Source organism: Pseudophryne corroboree, chromosome 4, assembly GCF_028390025.1.
Source record: "Pseudophryne corroboree isolate aPseCor3 chromosome 4, aPseCor3.hap2, whole genome shotgun sequence".
NCBI classification, from domain to species: domain Eukaryota; kingdom Metazoa; phylum Chordata; class Amphibia; order Anura; family Myobatrachidae; genus Pseudophryne; species Pseudophryne corroboree.
The window spans coordinates 72215721-72234376 of record NC_086447.1 but is presented as its reverse complement, the minus strand read 5'-3'; positions in this window follow the sequence as shown (position 1 = coordinate 72234376).

The following is an 18656-nucleotide window of genomic DNA, read 5'->3' as shown; positions in this document are numbered from 1 at the left end:
CTGAAAAGCGTCGCTCGGCCCTGTGTAAAATTGCATAGTTGTTTGTGAAAGTACTTAGCGCGTGCGCCCTGCGGCCCATACGCATGCGCAGAACTGCCGTTTTTTAGCCTGATCGCTATTCTGCTAAAAACGGCAGCGAGCGATCAACTCGGAATGACAACCATTGTTAGAAGCAGAACTTGGATGGGTGATGCAAAGGATCTGGGTGAGACTTGTTACAGTTTCCCTCTTGAAATCCTGTTTGCCCCTGTATCTGTATTGTATGGTGATTTCTAAGATGCTCTCTGTATAGTGGAAGCTCTCTGTAGTGCATGGCGGTTACTAAGATGCTATGGGCTAGATGCATCATGGCTTCGAGAGTGATAAAATGGAGAGAAAAAGTACCAGCCAATCAGCTCCTAACTGGCATCTCACAAGCCCTGTTTGAAAAATGACAGGAGCTGATTGGCTGGTAGTTTATCACTTTCCATTTTCTCACTCTCCATGTGATGGTGCATCTAGCCCTATACGTGTTGTGTGGTGGATACCAGGATGTTCCCTGTATTGTATTGTGGTCACTATGATGCTCTCTGCATTGTTTATTGGTCACTAGGATGCTCTCTGTAGAAGACAGTGCTAGACAAAATGTCATTTATCCCTGTCTACTTTGGCGTTGCCTCAACTACAGCTGATGTGGTCCTGTCTACATGGGTCCACGTTTATCATTTAAAGGGACACTTTAAGAGTAGTAATAAGGGGATCCCTTATATGGATAACATAAGTTTGTGGTGTAAAAACACACATGTATATGAAATTAAGTTTATACCTCCAACTTATTATTCCTACTTCCAAATTATTTTAGTTTTGTCTTAGAAGAAATTAATGATGGTGGAGAAAAGTACCAGTCCTACTTCAAACTGGAATAACTGATTGTTATACATAGAAGATGGAATAATGGAGAATTTGATGCCAAAAGGAACTGGGGCACAGAGTTTGCCCACTTACATGCCTGTTATATTGGGGTTGTTGGAATCTGTGAGTCCACTGCAATAATTATAATACCGTCCAGTCAGTAATGGATTGAACCCTGGGAAGGCCCCTAAGCAATCAAACTCTGGGGCCCCTCGCAAATTATCTCCTAATATATTTTTAATTTTACCAACCAACAGTCTACGACCTGGAAACTGTAATGTGAATCTGACATCTATGGTTTATGTACTTTAAGTTGTTAATGGGTACATTATACTGATACAGTATTTTCTCTATAGTCTTTAATGTAAAGTGTTCGTTTCTTTGAGTTGATACATATTTTCTATCTTTTAGAAACAATTTGAGAAAGCTTGATTGTCATTTTCTTTCAAGATCCAATCAACAGTACGGATGATGTAATGGTTAGCATTACTACCTCACAGCATTGAGGTCATGGGCTCGATTCCCACCATGGCTCTACCTGTGTGGAGTTTGTATATTCTCCCTGTACTTGCGTGGGTTTCCTCTGGGTACTCCGGTTTCTTCCCACAATCCAAAAATATGCTGGTAGGTTAATTGGATCCCAACAAAATTAACCCTAGTATGAATGTGTACACGTGTACATGTGGTAGGGAATATAGAGTGTAAGCTCCACTGGGGCAGGGACTGATGTGAATGGCCAAATATTTTCTGTACAGCGCTGCGGAAAATGTGTGCGCTATATAAATAACTGGTAATAAATAAAATATTATTTTGATCAATTGTTGCGGAGCCCCTAAAAGACGCTGCGCCCGTAGGCCAGTGGTAATCCGGCACTGCCTCCAGTAGATATTTTCTGCTAATTTAGTACTTAACATCTGCCACCTACGCAGTATGCAGACAGACACATCTTGATCTGAACCAATGTTTAATGAGATTGAGTTGTCAGATACATACAGTACTTACAGTAATGCCTCCCGACGCTTATCCTGGCAAAACTGGAATTAAAAAACATGCTCACGATGCATTTAAATCACAGCCTCACTTCACACAAACCCCACCCCAATCTCTTCGACCATGCCCACTTTCCAACCAGCCACACCCACTTTCCGCCATAGACCAATCGCATCTTCAGGATAATTTGCTTTTTTTTTTTTTTTAAATACACATTTTTATGCATTTGGGAAAGGTGAGAAGTACTTGTGTCAGGACTCAGGAGACTGCTGGCTACGTAGGGCCTTCAGAGGGTTTGAAGTGTGCTGAATATACTGCAGTGGTGGATCACTTGCATAATAACCATGTGTAATCCTAATTCTTCTCCAGGTGGGTAATACCTGTCACAGAGCGCCTGCATTTTTTAAACCTTTCACATGTCTGATGACTGCAGCAGCAGCAGTGTGCACAGGAGTTAGTTTACCATTGGGTAATCTGAGCCCGGGGCTCATTGTAAGATAGTGATCAGGTTTGTGCAGCGAGGCATAACTACATAAGTCAGAGCTGAGGTCTCCCAGAAATAAAAATAAATATTCAACTAGCACAGCTGTGCACTGAGATTACTGAGTGTGATTTGCATTGTTAGATGCTCTTTCTCTTCTCTTTCTTTCTTTCTTTCTTTCTTTCTTTCTTTCTTTCTTTCTTTCTTTCTTTCTTTCTCTTTCTCTATTTTTTTTTGGAGCACTGTGCTGTTTCTGTCACTTAAGCTGCTGAGTTTGAATCTCCCCACTGTCTGGCTCAAGTAAAGATTCTCACAAGAAGAATATATGAAAGCATTGAATCTAGTGGAAGAAGTGGCACCTGGCTGGTGAGCTACAGTATAGTGACTGGCATATAAGTAGACAACACAGAAATAAATAAAATTAACTTTAGTCGTTTTTTTTTTTTACCTATATATTCTCAAGTAATCTGCAGTTGAATGGGTATGTTTTAAATGAAAAGTGAAAAATAAAAATATTTTTTTCATTTAAAAAACACTGGTCAAAACTTGTTTTATTGCTATTCATATTAGAGCGATTTTGGGGTGCCGATTGCGAATATGACATCGGTTTTGCTCGATTGGCTATAATTTTTGAGATACACGGATGAAAAACAAGAAAAAACGCAATAGACCACGTGAACTTCTCAACTGTCACCTGTCACTGGCCGATCACTTATATACGTGGGGGTGGGGGTATATGCTAAAATGATCGCGGAGTGATCACCTAGAATATTCGCTTGTCTCACCTTATAGAATGTTCCGGTAGATTCCCATATGCATGTGTTAGGACTAAGTTCCCTATTAATTACCCCAATAACTAGAGCCAATTAGAAAAAAATACTTTCATTTTTTATTTCTCCAGGAAAATCAGGTGTTCTGGCCTCAGGAACCACGGTGACACATTAAGTCTTCATCATCTACTAGGTGGGCACAACTAGATGGTGGGCAAAGGTCACTGAACATTACTGCTCCAGTGGCAGCATATAGAAGGCAATCTATGGCCACCAGACCCTCCCCCCTCCAGCAAGTCTAGGGGGAACCACCAGCCATGAAGACTGAAAAGCTGCGGTACGCAGGTGGATGGACTGTAAAGAGACCTACCACGATGCACTCACCACAGGCTACAGTAAAGAAGTTGGTGGCACTTAGGGCCCTGGAGGCGATTACTGTCTTCTCGGGCATATTTATCAAAAGAAATTTGCAGATATATCCGCAAACTACAAGCTTCCTCAGAACGCATCTAGGGGGTGATATAGGAGATATCTGCTGTGGTCCGCCATTTTCGATCCAAAAAGAAGGCCCCATAGATTTCTATGGTGGCTTCTCTATTGTTATATTTGCAGAGCCTGGCCCAGTAGCTAACACTACCGTGGTATCCGGTCTCTAGGTCGACCACACTTTGGTCGATAATGTCTAGGTTGACCACTATTGGTCGACAGTAACTAGGTTGACAGGGTCTCTAGGTCGACATGTTCTAGGTTGACAGGTCAAAGAGTTTTTCACAATTTTTTCCTTTTTTCCCCCTTTTTTTGAACTTATTCATACTTAACGATCCACGTGGACTACGACTGGGAATAGTAACCTGAAAGCTGACTGAAGCGAGCCATGTGAGGGGACACGGTGCACTAATTGGGGTTCCCGTTCACTGTACGGAGAAAACGACACCCACAAAAAATAAAAAACTCATGACCTTTTGACCTGTCAACCTAGATCATGTCGAACTAGAAACCCTGTCAACCTAGAATCTCTGTCGACCTAGTTACTGTTGACCAATAGTGGTTGACCCTCCATACCACACCCCACTATCGTCATGCCAGCCCACGGGATACTCATGCATTTTTTTATGGAGAGAAATTGTCTTGATCGTTCTCCATCATCCCTCACTGATGCATCCCCAGTTTGGTGGCTGTACATGCACATTAGGCTGGCCAGGTCTGAACCCAGAAGCAAAGTGATTCCAACTCTTATCTGAGCCCATGTCCCGGCAAGAGATTTATGCAAAATTTCAGTGAAAATATACATTTTCACTTTGTGAATTTGGTCATTATCATCATATCACAACCATTAAAAGAAAAAAGTGGGGTATGATAAATATGCCTCTAAAGGGGACTCTAACTCTCTCTGCACATGTTACATCTGCCACCCCTGCAGTGCACATGGTTTTGCCCAACTGCTAACAAATTTGCTGCTGCGATCAACTCTGAATTACCCCCAATGTCCGCCTACTTATCGTTCAGTTGGGAGAAAAATGCTCCTACACTAAAACAATTCGTTGGGAAAAGTAAACATGTTTGATTTTTCCAACAACAGTTTTTTTTGGCGTTTTTTTTTAACGTTTGGGAGCAAACAAATGATTATCATTTGCTCCCACGCACTATCCGATTATCATTTCAATCAGCCAACCAATAGGCTGGTTGGAACGATATCGTCCTGATGTATGACCAGCTTATGGAGTTAGTATTTTATCGCTCTCCACTTTATCTCTCACCAAGCGAAGTTTGATAAATATGGTTACGCCATAGATATATCACAACGTGCTGTCCACGTTTCGATAAAAACACTGAAGACCTCCGCACAGTCCGGAGTACCGAGACGGAGATAAAACCGCCATGTGACATTTTATTTTTTGCAGCTTCGATAATTGAATTGAACAGATTACAATATACTGTATGAACTGGGCATAGAACTTTGCAGTCTTTATGAACTATTATTTGCAAAACAAGATTCTTTTGCGCAGCCGCCGACTGCAATCTAACATTTCAGTTACAGAAAAATGAAACCCACAAAAAAAAAATCCCCCAAAACATTTATTTTTTATAATTGTGGAGTAAATATCAATCCGAGCAGCAATGAAGAAGAAAAAATCCACGTCATTGAGCGTTTGGAAATTAAAATGCTAGCCTTTAGGCGATAAACATTAATAATATTTGCGGAGAGGAGTTGGCTCATTCCACTAATATGATATAAGTAACATGTTAAGACCACAGCAGACTCGAGCATTCTGTTCCAGTTCAAGGCTCTGCTTACTGTCAGTGTCTTTGTGCTGTGACACATACTCCGCGGTGATTAGATTAACGCTGGCAAAGCCAATTGGATACTCGGCACAGATTACCACTGTCAAACATAGTAATTACATTTATTCATTTCCATTTAGCAGAGTTTTTACAAGCCGAGCAAGGGGCCAAATAAGCAATAAACACAGACGCAAGAAATTAAAATGCTGATCCGTTTGCCGTGAAAACAATCAAATACTCATCTCGCCTTTGCCGGCTCATTCATCATCGGAACTGGTCGCTGGCTGGTGATCTAGGGACTACAGACCTAATGCTATTACATGTAAATCACTAACATGAAATTACTGCAGCTGATATGATTTTCCTAATAAATTAGTTCATTTCCCAGCGTTTCTATAAAGGCCTAAACAGACATAGGTGTATTCTTTACGTTATAATATAGACATTTTATTGGCATGTTGTATTTGCCCCTTAGACCCCCCCTGTTGGCCGCCCTGAGAATGACTATGGCAGCTGTTGTGTGTAGGAGGCTTGTTTTCCTGTATGTACCCGAGCCAGTTTATAATCAACAAATACCGCAACGCATCATCCTTGTATTGGAATTCTTTGTGGAATCTCTCAATATCCTGAAACGGACAGATGTTGCGTCTCCGTCTATGCTGGCATGGAGTTCCGTTCCTGTGCAGATTAATGGATCCAATGATTTCCTTTAAAAAAAAAAAAAAAGAAGTCAATATTTCTCATGGTTTTCTTCATTTTCTTTTTTTTTTTGCCGAGTTTAATTGTACAGCGCAGGATTACTACTAGTCAGCTGCCCGGCATTGAAGACAACATTTACTGTAGATGCTACAAAATAAAAATCCATGGGTAGTTTTCTGGGTCGTGACAATGAAGGGACTGTATTTAAAGAATAGCTCCAAGCCTTTTGCCAATAAATGCTCGTTGTGTAGAACAAGAAGGTGTGAGGCGTGATATTGTTTGGAAGAGAGTTACCCTACTTTACCCCCACCGCTGCATCTGTACTTAAGGACCTCCAAATGATGCCCCCACCCCTTTAATCCATCTCTCTTACAATGAATGGCTCATTGGGTCTACCACGGCCTGTGTTTTGGGAGTTACTTTTCCAGCTTTGGCTATGAATGTGGTACCTCCGCCAGGCTAACAAGGCAGAAAGTAGGGTGTCGGGATTTAACGGTTGTCGATGAAGCTGAATGGAGGCTTAAAAGGGTCAATCCAATTTGGAGTGATGTCAATGTAAGGGCAATGTATATAACAGAGAAAGGTGGGAACATGGGAGGAAGGACCAGTGCTATTTTTCAGCAGGAACCAGCAGGAACTGAGTTCCTGAACCTCTCATTAAATATGACATCATCAGGAACTGGTTTCCTGAACCTGTCCTGGGCCAAAATATATTTTCCATTTTGAGTGCCTTCTTTTCTAAAAACTATCATCTGTCTATTGATAACTTTTTTAATAGCTCCGCCCCCAGATCTTGTAGTTCCTAAACCTATTTTTTTTTTAAATAGCACTGGTGTAACTGGCATTGCTGGGGTCATTGTGTATCTGCCACTACTGGGGGCAGTGCGTAACTGGCACTGCTGGGGGCAGTGCGTAACTGGCACTGCTGGGGGCATTGTGAAACTGGCACTGCTGGGGACATTGTGTATCTGGCATTGCTGGGATCATTGTGTATCTGCCACTACTGGGGGCAATGCGTATCTGGCACTGCTGGGGGCATTGTGAAACTGGCACTGCTGGGAACATTTTGTATCTGGCACTGCTGGGGGCATTGTGTAACTGGCACTACTGGGGGCATTATGTGTATCTGGCACTACTGGTGGCATTATGTGTATCTGGCACTACTGGTGGCATTATGTGTATCTGGCACTACTGGTGGCATTATGTGTATCTGGCACTACTGGTGGCATTATGTGTACATATGGCAGTACTTGTGTTTAAAAAAAAAAGTTTATGTACCAGTTGATGCCCTGCCCTTTGGTAGCTTCACCCACATCACTGCTCACCTCTGCCCCTCCCACGGTTCCTGAACCTATTTTCCAACAAAAATAGCACTGGGAAGGCCTATCGGGGAAAGGGGCGGCTGGTCTTTGCAGGCCATATCGGGGGGCAGTACACACCGGTGTTTTAACCAAAATATACACAATACTGTGGGCGCTCAGAAGAGATATATTTACAACAGCTGCTGGTTTTGTAAAATATAGATTTTATTAATATTACTCCTGAATAATTTCTAAATCACTTAGATCTTATATGTATCACAATAAAACAATTATCCAATAATAAAACATTTAAAACATTTAGAAAGGACTATTGTCCGAGCGCTCAACACTTGCTGACAGTCCTGCAGGTAAGCTGGTGATTAGTATGATTAGTATGCATATGCCGGCTGTTAGTAATCAGTAGTGCTTATCACACAGTTTTGAGCTCAATAGCAAATTAATAGAAGCAGTTCATTGCTTTCTTATCTATTATAGCGACATTGCACATACATATAACGGCAACTGAAGGTGCGGTTCTTAGAACATAGAAGAAACATACTGAAGAAATGCCCATTACACAGTCTATCTAGACACACCAGCTCTTGTGAATTAGGTGCTATAACGAACATTCGGGTAATAGCCCTGGAACAAGCTAAATTAACAGAAAGAGGGGGGGACCGGTTTACCTTACTTTGTAGAAGGGAGGCCTTCTGGATTTTTCGTTTGAGGACACTCGAACCACATGGCCTCAACGAAAATATAGAACTCAATAATATCTAAATGGTCCCCTCCCAGTATATCCCTAATGTATCTCTTGGGGTTTTTACATCATCCCCCTCCTTACTCCCTCTATTGGCCTTACTACCCCCTATTATAATTTGTTTGTAATAATAATAATAATTATAATATTCGTATTAAGAAATACACTTTCCCTCCTACTTCTATATCTTGGAATATCCTAACATAGCCCCAGCATATATATAGGGTCTGGGCGACCTTAGATTAAGGGTAATAAAAATTTAACAAATAATGTTTGGCTCTTTGTATAAGCTGATTTACTAGGATAAGTTAACTTATTAGAAATTATGTACGAAAAATGCATTGTTTTTAAGCTATCTGTCCATGTATATGTTTATCGCTCTGTCTTTTAATTTAATTTATTTTGTCACAAAAGTTGATTATACATAGATCTGGATAATTAAAATTGGATTGAATATACGACTAGGAAGATGGAGATCACCTATACTATAAATGCCGTTATATGTATGTGCAATGTCGCTATAATAGATAAGAAGATCCGAGAAATCATAGGGTCATAGAAATAATCATTTAATTTTGAAGTACTATCTTTGTCAAGCACCTCAATGTGGCCTCCTAGTCATATTTATTTATATTTTGGTAATAAAGATTATGTATTCCTTGAATATATGTTTTATATATACTGTTTAAATAAGAATAATGGTACCTAGCGGATTGAATGTCCCGAGAGTACAATATAAATGTGATTAGTACTGTTCAACTGCTGGTTATTTCTAATGTTATAACTTGCTGATAAAAGCCAAGAAAGAGTTAAAACTCTCCTGAGTGGTAATTAATGAGGAAATTGAAGCTGGTATAAATAGAGCTCTAGAAACATCGTCAGTCATACCTCTGATGAAACCGCCCCTTGAAGAGGCGGAGAAACGCGTCAGGTGACTGATTTTGACCGTGGAACGCAGGTGGAACGCAACCGGAAGCCGGAAGCCCCGAACCCGGAAGCCGCGTATCGCGGCTAAACACAGCGTCTCCTGCAGCTCAGGGCTTGCTGCCCGTACCGCTCCTCCTGACAGCTAAGTGGCACAAGAAGGTACAGACCATCATCACCTTCTAAAAGAACCCCCAGCATTGGGGAATCACTACCGAGTGACCTGTCTGTGAGTCAGTAAGCACGAGCGAGATCCATCTCCAGACACAATACAGATGTGGAACTGTCCGCAGCACATGCTATATAATATCGGATCCATTTTAACCAGTCCGGACTTGGTGAAGTATAACAGGCTATATAAAGCAATGAACTGCTTCTATTAATTTGCTATTGAGCTCAAAACTGTGTGATAAGCACTACTGATTACTAACAGCCGGCATATGCATACTAATCATACTAATCACCAGCTTACCTGCAGGACTGTCAGCAAGTGTTGAGCGCTCGGACAATAGTCCTTTCTAAATGTTTTAAATGTTTAATTATTGGATAATTGTTTTATTGTGATACATATAAGATCTAAGTGATTTAGAAATTATTCAGGAGTAATATTAATAAAATCTATATTTTACAAAAGCAGCAGCTGTTGTAAATATATCTCTTCTGAGCGCCCACAGTATTGTGTATATTTTGGTTGTTTCTAGTTTTGGTGGATATCCAGATCCCCAATTATGGGCAGCTAGAGGAGTAGAACAACATTATAAAATAGAAATTACCCTATCCAATTATTCATTTTCTAAACAGCGCCAACTTTTCTGTGCACACCGGTGTTTTGACTGATAGCCTGTAGACGGAGGCTAGTGACTATATCCAGCCAGATGGGCCTCCCTTAGGTATAGATATGGAGGAGAGGGTTCTGCCATGTGTTCTCCTCTTATGGCACCCTTTGAGGCCGCTGCGGAGGTGGAACCTGCCTGTCCACATCTCCTTCCCAGCATTTGTCCTCTATCCTAGTTTAAAATGTTATCAAATAAATGGATGACTGAACTGAAGGCCATCACTGTTGCCTGGTGTGGTTATTTAGCAGTAGGTTTAGATAAGCCGACATCCGCCACAAAATCGTTTTCAATGATGCTTGGCATCAGCGCAGGGTATCTTACTTCCCCAATTGCCGTTTAGATTGTAAGCTCTAGTGAGCAGGGTCAGCGTCTTCCTTGGTCTGGTCGTTCCTGTATTTTTATCATTGTATGCTTGCTGCAACCTGCCACATGTGCAGCCCTGCGGGCTATGCTGTAATATTATATTATATAACGGACCTGGTACCGCAGGTTCCAGGTGACTCTGCTGTGTCTAGCATCTTCTTCACTCAAAATGTCTTATTCGCATACATAATGCAACTAGATGTGACCGAACTACTCTGCTAGATGACACTGTTCACTCTGATGTGTGACACTTGTACGTCTGTGTTCCACTGAGTCTGTTTCGGAAGCGCTACCATGCAGCGGTCACGTTTTTTTCTCACGCCAAGTTCCATTGCGCTTCATCTGCCACTTTCTAACTGTTTAAAACCAATTTCCACCTCATCAAGCCTTTAAATTGTGTAAAAATAATGATTATATACTAAATAACGATTATATACTATGCATTAGAGATTCTGGAAAGAACAGTAGGGAGCCGAGAACAAATGCCTATATTCACGCAACCAGTGCCGGCTCCAAAGGTGGGTCTGCAGCGCAAATTTCATATAGGGGAGTCACACCCGTTATACACCTTAAGCGCTACAGAAATATTATTACAGAGATGTCACCCATACTGATGGCGCCACGCTAGTCGTGGCTCCGTCTGTGACTAGGCGCGCCCGCCCGGGAGCGCCTATCACCGAGCGCGTCCCTCTCCGGCTGGAATGGAGAGCGTCTCCGTCCGTGTGCCCGGACAGAGACGCTCTGAATGGGAGCGTCTCTGTGCACTCCCGGTGTGACTAGGCGGACGGATCGCCTAGTCACGCTGGGAGCGCACGTTTGCGATGGAGCCGCCTCAGATGAGCACGGCTCCATCTGTATATCCCTTAGGATTTAGACAAGGTGTTCCTAGATCCAGTTTCTCCTGCACTGTTGGATGCTGTTTTAAGTCCTTTGAAATTTCTCCAGCATGGAAAAGAAAACAAACAAGAAACAATAGGCCTAATTCAAGGTTGATTGCAAAACAAAATTTTCCTCTAATGGGCAAAACCATGTGCACTGCAGGTGGGGCAGATATAACATGTGCAGAGAGAGTTAGATTTGGGTGGGGTGTGTTCAAGCTGAAATCTAAATTGCAGTGTAAAAATAAAGCAGCCAGTATTTACCCTGCACAGAAACAAAATAACCCACCCAAATCTAACTCTTTCTGCACATGTTATATCTGCCTCCCCTGCAGTGCAGACGGTTTTGCCCATTAGAGGACAATGTTGTTTTGCAATCAACCTTGAATTAGGCCCAATGTGTAGTATGTTCTGAGTATTCACAAGGAATGGATATTTAGAAGCTTTTAGGACCAGATTTATCAAGCCTTGGAGAGTGATAAATAGCACGGTGATAAAGTATCAACCAATCAGCTCCTAACTGTCATTTTTTAAACCCAGCCTATAACATGGCAATTATGAGCTGATTGGTTGGTACTTTATCACCATCTAATTTATCACTCTCCAAGGCTTGATAAATGGGGGCCATAGTGTTTCAAAATAGATCAGGCATACCCCACTCACACTGATTTGAATGATTACATGGACATCAAAGTATCTTTGTAATGGAAGCTTCTGGCATTGTCTAGGACCCAGTGAGGTGTCTATTTCCTTTCATCCCAAGTGCAGAGAGATAATGAAGGGTGTCAAAATAGGATCATTTGCTTACAATCTTTTAAAGTGTAACCCAAAACTCACAGGTTAGAAGTTCGTAGCATACACATAAAGGTTTCTTTAGGGTAGATTCATACAGTATGTAGTGTACTCACAATTGGAAATGCAGCACAACTCCTATCAAGGTATCTTTGTTTGAGATCCAAAGAGGTGTACTCCCACAGAACTCTTTGTAAAGACATCAATTGGACTATCATCCAGAATTCATCATAAAAAATTGACAACATTAATTCAGGCATACAAATATCCATATAGGACATAGATGCACAAATGAAACAGGTACACATAAAAAACGTGCAAAAAATGGCAATAAAAATGAGTCCAGATATAAGTAAAAACAGCCAAATAAAAAAATAAAAAAGTTTCAAAGTTTAAAAAGTTGCACGAAGCTACTCACACACCAGGAGTGCAAGCAGTCAGGATCCCGTGCGCCGGGATTTCATACTGATCCCCACCGGGAGTGTGAGTAGCTTCATGCAACTTTATGAACTTTGAAATAACCCCCTTTGTGTGTGGAACAAGCCATGTTGCCATGAGGGGAGCAAATACATTTCTACTATTTCTGTGCAGGGTAAATAGTAATACTGGCTGCTTTTGCACGTAGCCCATGCATGTTAGACAGCTTTATTCTTACACTGCAATTCAGCTGCAGTGGACATAAGGTAACTCCTTTGTACACCAGAGGCTGGGTCTGTGACGGCAGTGGGCATCTATATATAAAAGACAGCGGCTGTGACATTTGCAGATGTTCTCAGATCCGCTGCAGTGACGCGATAAGTGCCCACCTCTTAGGACCATCGTGTGTTGCACTTGCAGTTGTTTCCTGGTGTATAAGCTTCAGTACATGTCCCGGTGATTTGCCTTCTGTTTGGAGTCCCACAACTCGCACAGGAGACTTGCTCACACCCCTGTCGTGTTAGGATCTGCCAATTACTATCACACAGAAGACGGGATGACAAACGCTGGGATCACACTTGTCAGGCGTGGCACAACATGTCAGGACTCTGACAGCCCATGACTGATAGAGAAAGCAGATTGAGGAGATGGGTGAATAAGTGGGTAGATAGTTGGTAATTAGAGTGCAAGTAAAGACACTATGTGACATTAATGTACAGTAGATCAAAGGCTGTGTGTTCCTGAGCCAAACCAAACACATAAAGCAAGTGGAGTGTTTATACTGTGCTCCCTGTCACTCCTCTGCAGCAGGCGGCTGACGTGTTAGGAGGGAGGCAGGGTCTCTAGCAGCAGACGCAGACTGACTGGCAGCTGGGCAGGCTTGTTGTGCAGAAATGCTCTGTGGTGATTGGGTGATTCATATACAGGCATACTTGCCCACTCTCCCGGAATGGCCGGGAGGCTCCCGAAAATCGGGTGACCCTCCCGGCCCCCCGGAAGAGCAGGCAAGTCTCCCGATTTCAGGGGTCCCCCTGCCCGTCCGCCCACTTAGTGTGTAAAGTGGGCGGTCCGGGCAGTTGATGACGCGATTCTTGCTGAAATGCGTCATCATAGCCACGCCTCCTGCAGTGTAATGCCGGTGATCGCGGCATTACAGAGCGGGAGCGTGGCTTATAGGATGTGACATGGTAACTCCGCCCTGCCCCACCCCCATCCCACCTCCGGTCCACCTCCTCCCCACGTCACAGCCCTCCCCTGCCCCCCCTGCTGAGCCGACCTGGCTGCTCTCTCCCACAGAGAGCAGCCAGAATGTCGGCAAGTATGTATACAGGGCGTGGCCGATGATGTCACAGTGCCTTAAATAACTGTAACCTCAGCTTTTTTACGTAGAAAAAGATACTGTTCTAAAAACGTGGCATGTGCTGCAGCCACCTGTAATGAATAGGGAGGTAAAATGTGCTTTTTAGCACAGTGTCAGTGAAATTTCAGTTTATCACTGAACATTGTATTTCACCTTTATGGTTCATATCTGAGCGTATCAATTTTGGGGTTTAGTGGTCCTTAAACATAAATAAATAAATTTCTTTATGTAGCTTAGTAGGAATAAAAGGTAAAAACTTGTACTTTCAGGAGACGGAAATTGCTTTAAGTTTCCTCTTAAAAAGACTTGATGAGCGTATGTTTTCCTTCCCTCAGAAGGCTGATGCAGTGGTTTGATACATCTCCCCCTGGATGAGCTGATGTTTTCCTTATCTCTAATGGCTGATGAAGTGGTTTGATACATCTCCCCCTGGATGAGCGTATGTTTTCTTTCCCTCGGATGGCTGATGCAGTCGTTTGATACATCTCCCCCTGGATGAGCTGATGTTTTCCTTCCCACCAATGGCGGATGCAGTGGTTTGATACATCTCCCCCTGGACGAGCGGATGTTTTCCTTCCCTCGGATGGCTCATGCACTGGTTTGATACATCTCCCCCTGGACGAGCGGATGTTTTCCTTCCCTCGGATGGCTCATGCACTGGTTTGATACATCTCCCCCTGGACGAGCGGATGTTTTCCTTCCCTCGGATGGCTCATGCACTGGTTTGATACATCTCCCCCTGGACGAGCGGATGTTTTCCTTCCCTCGGATGGCTCATGCACTGGTTTGATACATCTCCCCCTGGACAAGCTGATGTTTTCCTTCCCTCGGATGGCTGATGCAGTGGTTTGATACATCTCCCCCTGGACAAGCTGATGTTTTCCTTCCCTCGGATGGCTGATGCAGTGGTTTGATACATCTTCCCCTGGACAAGCTGATGTTTTCCTTCCCTCGGGCAGCTGATGCAGTGGTTTGATACATCTCCCCCTGGACGAGCGGATGTTTTCCTTCCCTCGGATGGCTCATGCACTGGTTTGATACATCTCCCCCTGGACAAGCTGATGTTTTCCTTCCCTCGGATGGCTGATGCAGTGGTTTGATACATCTCCCCCTGGACAAGCTGATGTTTTCCTTCCCTCGGATGGCTGATGCAGTGGTTTGATACATCTTCCCCTGGACAAGCTGATGTTTTCCTTCCCTCGGGCAGCTGATGCAGTGGTTTGATACATCTCCCCCTGGACGAGCGGATGTTTTCCTTCCCTCGGATGGCTCATGCACTGGTTTGATACATCTCCCCCTGGACAAGCTGATGTTTTCCTTCCCTCGGATGGCTGATGCAGTGGTTTGATACATCTCCCCCTGGACAAGCTGATGTTTTCCTTCCCTCGGATGGCTGATGCAGTGGTTTGATACATCTTCCCCTGGACAAGCTGATGTTTTCCTTCCCTCGGGCAGCTGATGCAGTGGTTTGATACATCTCCCCCTGGACGAGCGGATGTTTTCCTTCCCTTGGATGGCTCATGCACTGGTTTGATACATCTCCCCCTGGACAAGCTGATGTTTTCCTTCCCTCGGATGGCTGATGCAGTGGTTTGATACATCTCCCCCTGGACAAGCTGATGTTTTCCTTCCCTCGGATGGCTGATGCAGTGGTTTGATACATCTTCCCCTGGACAAGCTGATGTTTTCCTTCCCTCGGGCAGCTGATGCAGTGGTTTGATACATCTCCCCCTGGACGAGCGGATGTTTTCCTTCCCTCGGATGGCTCATGCACTGGTTTGATATGTGTTTTCCCAATAAACACTGACAGATAGATAAATAGCTTGTGAAGAGTATTGTAGGAGACATTATCTGCGATATGTTTTATATTACCCTGCATACAATTCCCTGGACACAGTCTGGTAATTGCTGAGTGATTCAACTAACGTGTGTCTTCCAAACATGTTTAGTTAACCATTAAATTGCCTGAACAACATAGCCTGTTCCATAGATGATAACGGATAAGAGCACCATATACACTAAGGATAACATACAGATGGGTCCTAGCCGCGGCAAACACTGGGCAGTTGCCATGGCTGCGCACACACCGGCGGCTCATAGGATAGCATGGGTGCATACGCTCCCACAAACAGGTCACAGGCGGGTGTGGTAAGTCGCAATCGCTGATGCGGCCCACGTGCAACCCGTTCGTGGCAACGACCCACAAGGACCCATCTGTAGATCAATTTTCATCATTTTATTCGTGCTGTTGGTATTATTTAGGACTCTTCTGACTTTTTTTATTAATATACTACCAAATATGTTACGAACAGTAAAAGTTTACAGTATATCCCTGGGATTCAAGGATCACACAGGAAAAGGTCAGGAGAGAAAATACAGCAGTGGGCAGCCAGCGTACATCTTCTAATCAGCCTCAGTATCTTTATTGCAAAGTGATGCACAACACATCGTAGATGATTTCCTGGATGCCCTGTCCAGGGAAGTTACTGGCAGTGTATAGCGGGGGAGGTTACCAGCATTGTACAGTGGGGGTGGGATGGGGGGGTGACTACGATGATAAGGTTCAGTGAGAATCTTGTCACCGTCCGTCAGGTTCGCCTACTTCACTTGTAAGTGGGCGGCTGCGTAGAAGGCAAACGGCTGGCTCCGGGACACTGGCCAGCTCTTCCGGGGCAGCTGGGAGCGCCACTCAATTTTCCTATGGCACAACAGCTACTTTTAAATACAGACCAGGTGAGTCCCCAAACGTTCAGATCCTTAATCTGGGTGCACACTATACAATTATTGGTCCAGAAAGCCAATCTCTGACCATTCGGCCTGAATACAGATGGAGCCTCCCTCATCTTTGCCGTTTCTCCGCCTAAACGGAGGTTTAGTCGCACCTCGGCGGTAGCTTAGGTTGTTGAGTTTATGCACGGAGAGGCGCGTTGAGGCATGACTACATACTCCGCATGCAATACACATCTCCACCACTGGGTGGCTAATGCTCCACTAAACCAGTACTTTTGTGCGAATAGCGTCGGATTGATCTACAAGCTCTAGCAAATGGTCAGTGATGACTATAATGTTACCGTATACTCTACACACAGACCAATGGTCAGACCGAGAGAGTCAATTAATAAAAAAAAAGTTTATACAGATGCAAACGAACGTGTTAAAACACTTGTCCATTGCCATGTTACTGTATGTGAGCGCCCAAGTCCTGTGGGCAAAATAAATAATGAACAATGTATACAGTCGCAGCTAATGTGTTAAAGCAATACTGTAGTTCATTGACGTTATATGTAAACGTATTGTACAGTTTGAGCGTCCAAGTCCCGTAACAACATAAACCAACACCAATGGGAAGGGATCACTGCTTACAGTACATTTACACATGAGCTTGTGTATCTATCATGAGGTGTCGTGTCCGAGTGGTGAAGTGTGCCGCTTTCCATGCTTAGAGTCCCGGGTTCGATTCCTAAAGTGTGAATGCATGTTTATTTTTTCCAGACACTTTATTATTATTATTATTATTTTTTTTATCTATAGTAATATACCTTCACATTCAATAAGACTGTGCACACAGGTTTTACATAAATCAGGACAAAGGCGCAGGAGCGTCAACTTATGCTATATAAAACAGAGGCAATGGGGTCCCGTAGATATATCAATAAATATAAATAGTGTATACAGACGCAACTAACTGTTCAAGCAATACTGTAGTTCATTGATGTTAGAGAGTCTGTGCTGTACTGTTTGAGAAGGGATCACTGCTAACGTTTACACAACAGCTCGTGTCTCTATCAAAGCGTCTGCAATTCTTATCAGCTCTTCATTTACATACAGTACTGAGTTGTCAATTTATTGTAACCCGACCCCCCTCCCTGTCTGTGAAATGAGCGCCGGGGACAGCCCGCAGGCTCCCAGGGGAAAGGGGAAGGGGTAGGTGGTTGCTAAATACTGTGTTCAAAGACAATACAGTATCTGCAATGTCTTTGAACCACCTCCCCCTTCCCCTCCCCTAGGAGCCTGCTCATTTCACAGACTGACAGTACTGTATTATTCATTCTCTGGGCGGGATGTATTAACATACTGTACATCACCGCCCATCGCAGCGATGTTGATCACATATGTACTAACATATGCGATCAATATTGCAATGCAGTGACGGAGGCCCCCCGCGATACCTGGGCTTCCCTGGGCTCTTCACCTGCTCCCCTGCGGGCTGTCCCCGGCGCTACCTCCTCCCCCTGCAGCCGGAAAGGGCCTCCAGCTGCGTTGCTACGGGGAGGAGGAGATTACCTTCCGGGTCCAGGCTTCCTGGAGGAAGGTATGCCGGGGGGAGGGGGCTCGGTGTCTGTGGCGGGGGTCGGCGGGAGGCAGCAGTTTGCGGCGGCCAACGATAAGAAGCCTATAGGCTTCTATAGGGTATTGCCATTCATATTACGTAAGGGTTCTGTGATATCGTGTAAGCTGCTTCCAGTGTCATTGAGTCCTGATAGGAGGAATGCTGCGCAACATTTGTCAGACCAGACAGTTAATTATCGGGCTGAAAATGTAGTGTGTACGGAATTCTTGTAAAACGACACCTCGTGGGTGTTTGTATTTAAATCAGCAATGACGTGCCTCTCCTCGGCTCACTAATTGTGTACTGTGTTCCCTCGGGATCGTTTTTTAAGCTCCAAAATTTGTCCATTCCATGGCGTCATCGTGCAAATTTGTCAGGTGTGTACCCGGCATTAGTCCGCAGCGTTTGAAACTGCAGATTCGGAAAGCAGCACCTTAGAGCAATGTCCCGGCCTCTCGGCCACCATATCTGTACCCTCTGCCAGCGTGATGGGCTCCTGCTCTCCTTGCACCATCTCACTCAGGTGCCCAGATGGAGAATAAAACAGAACAGGAGAACTGGAGAAGGCAGTAGCTGTAACT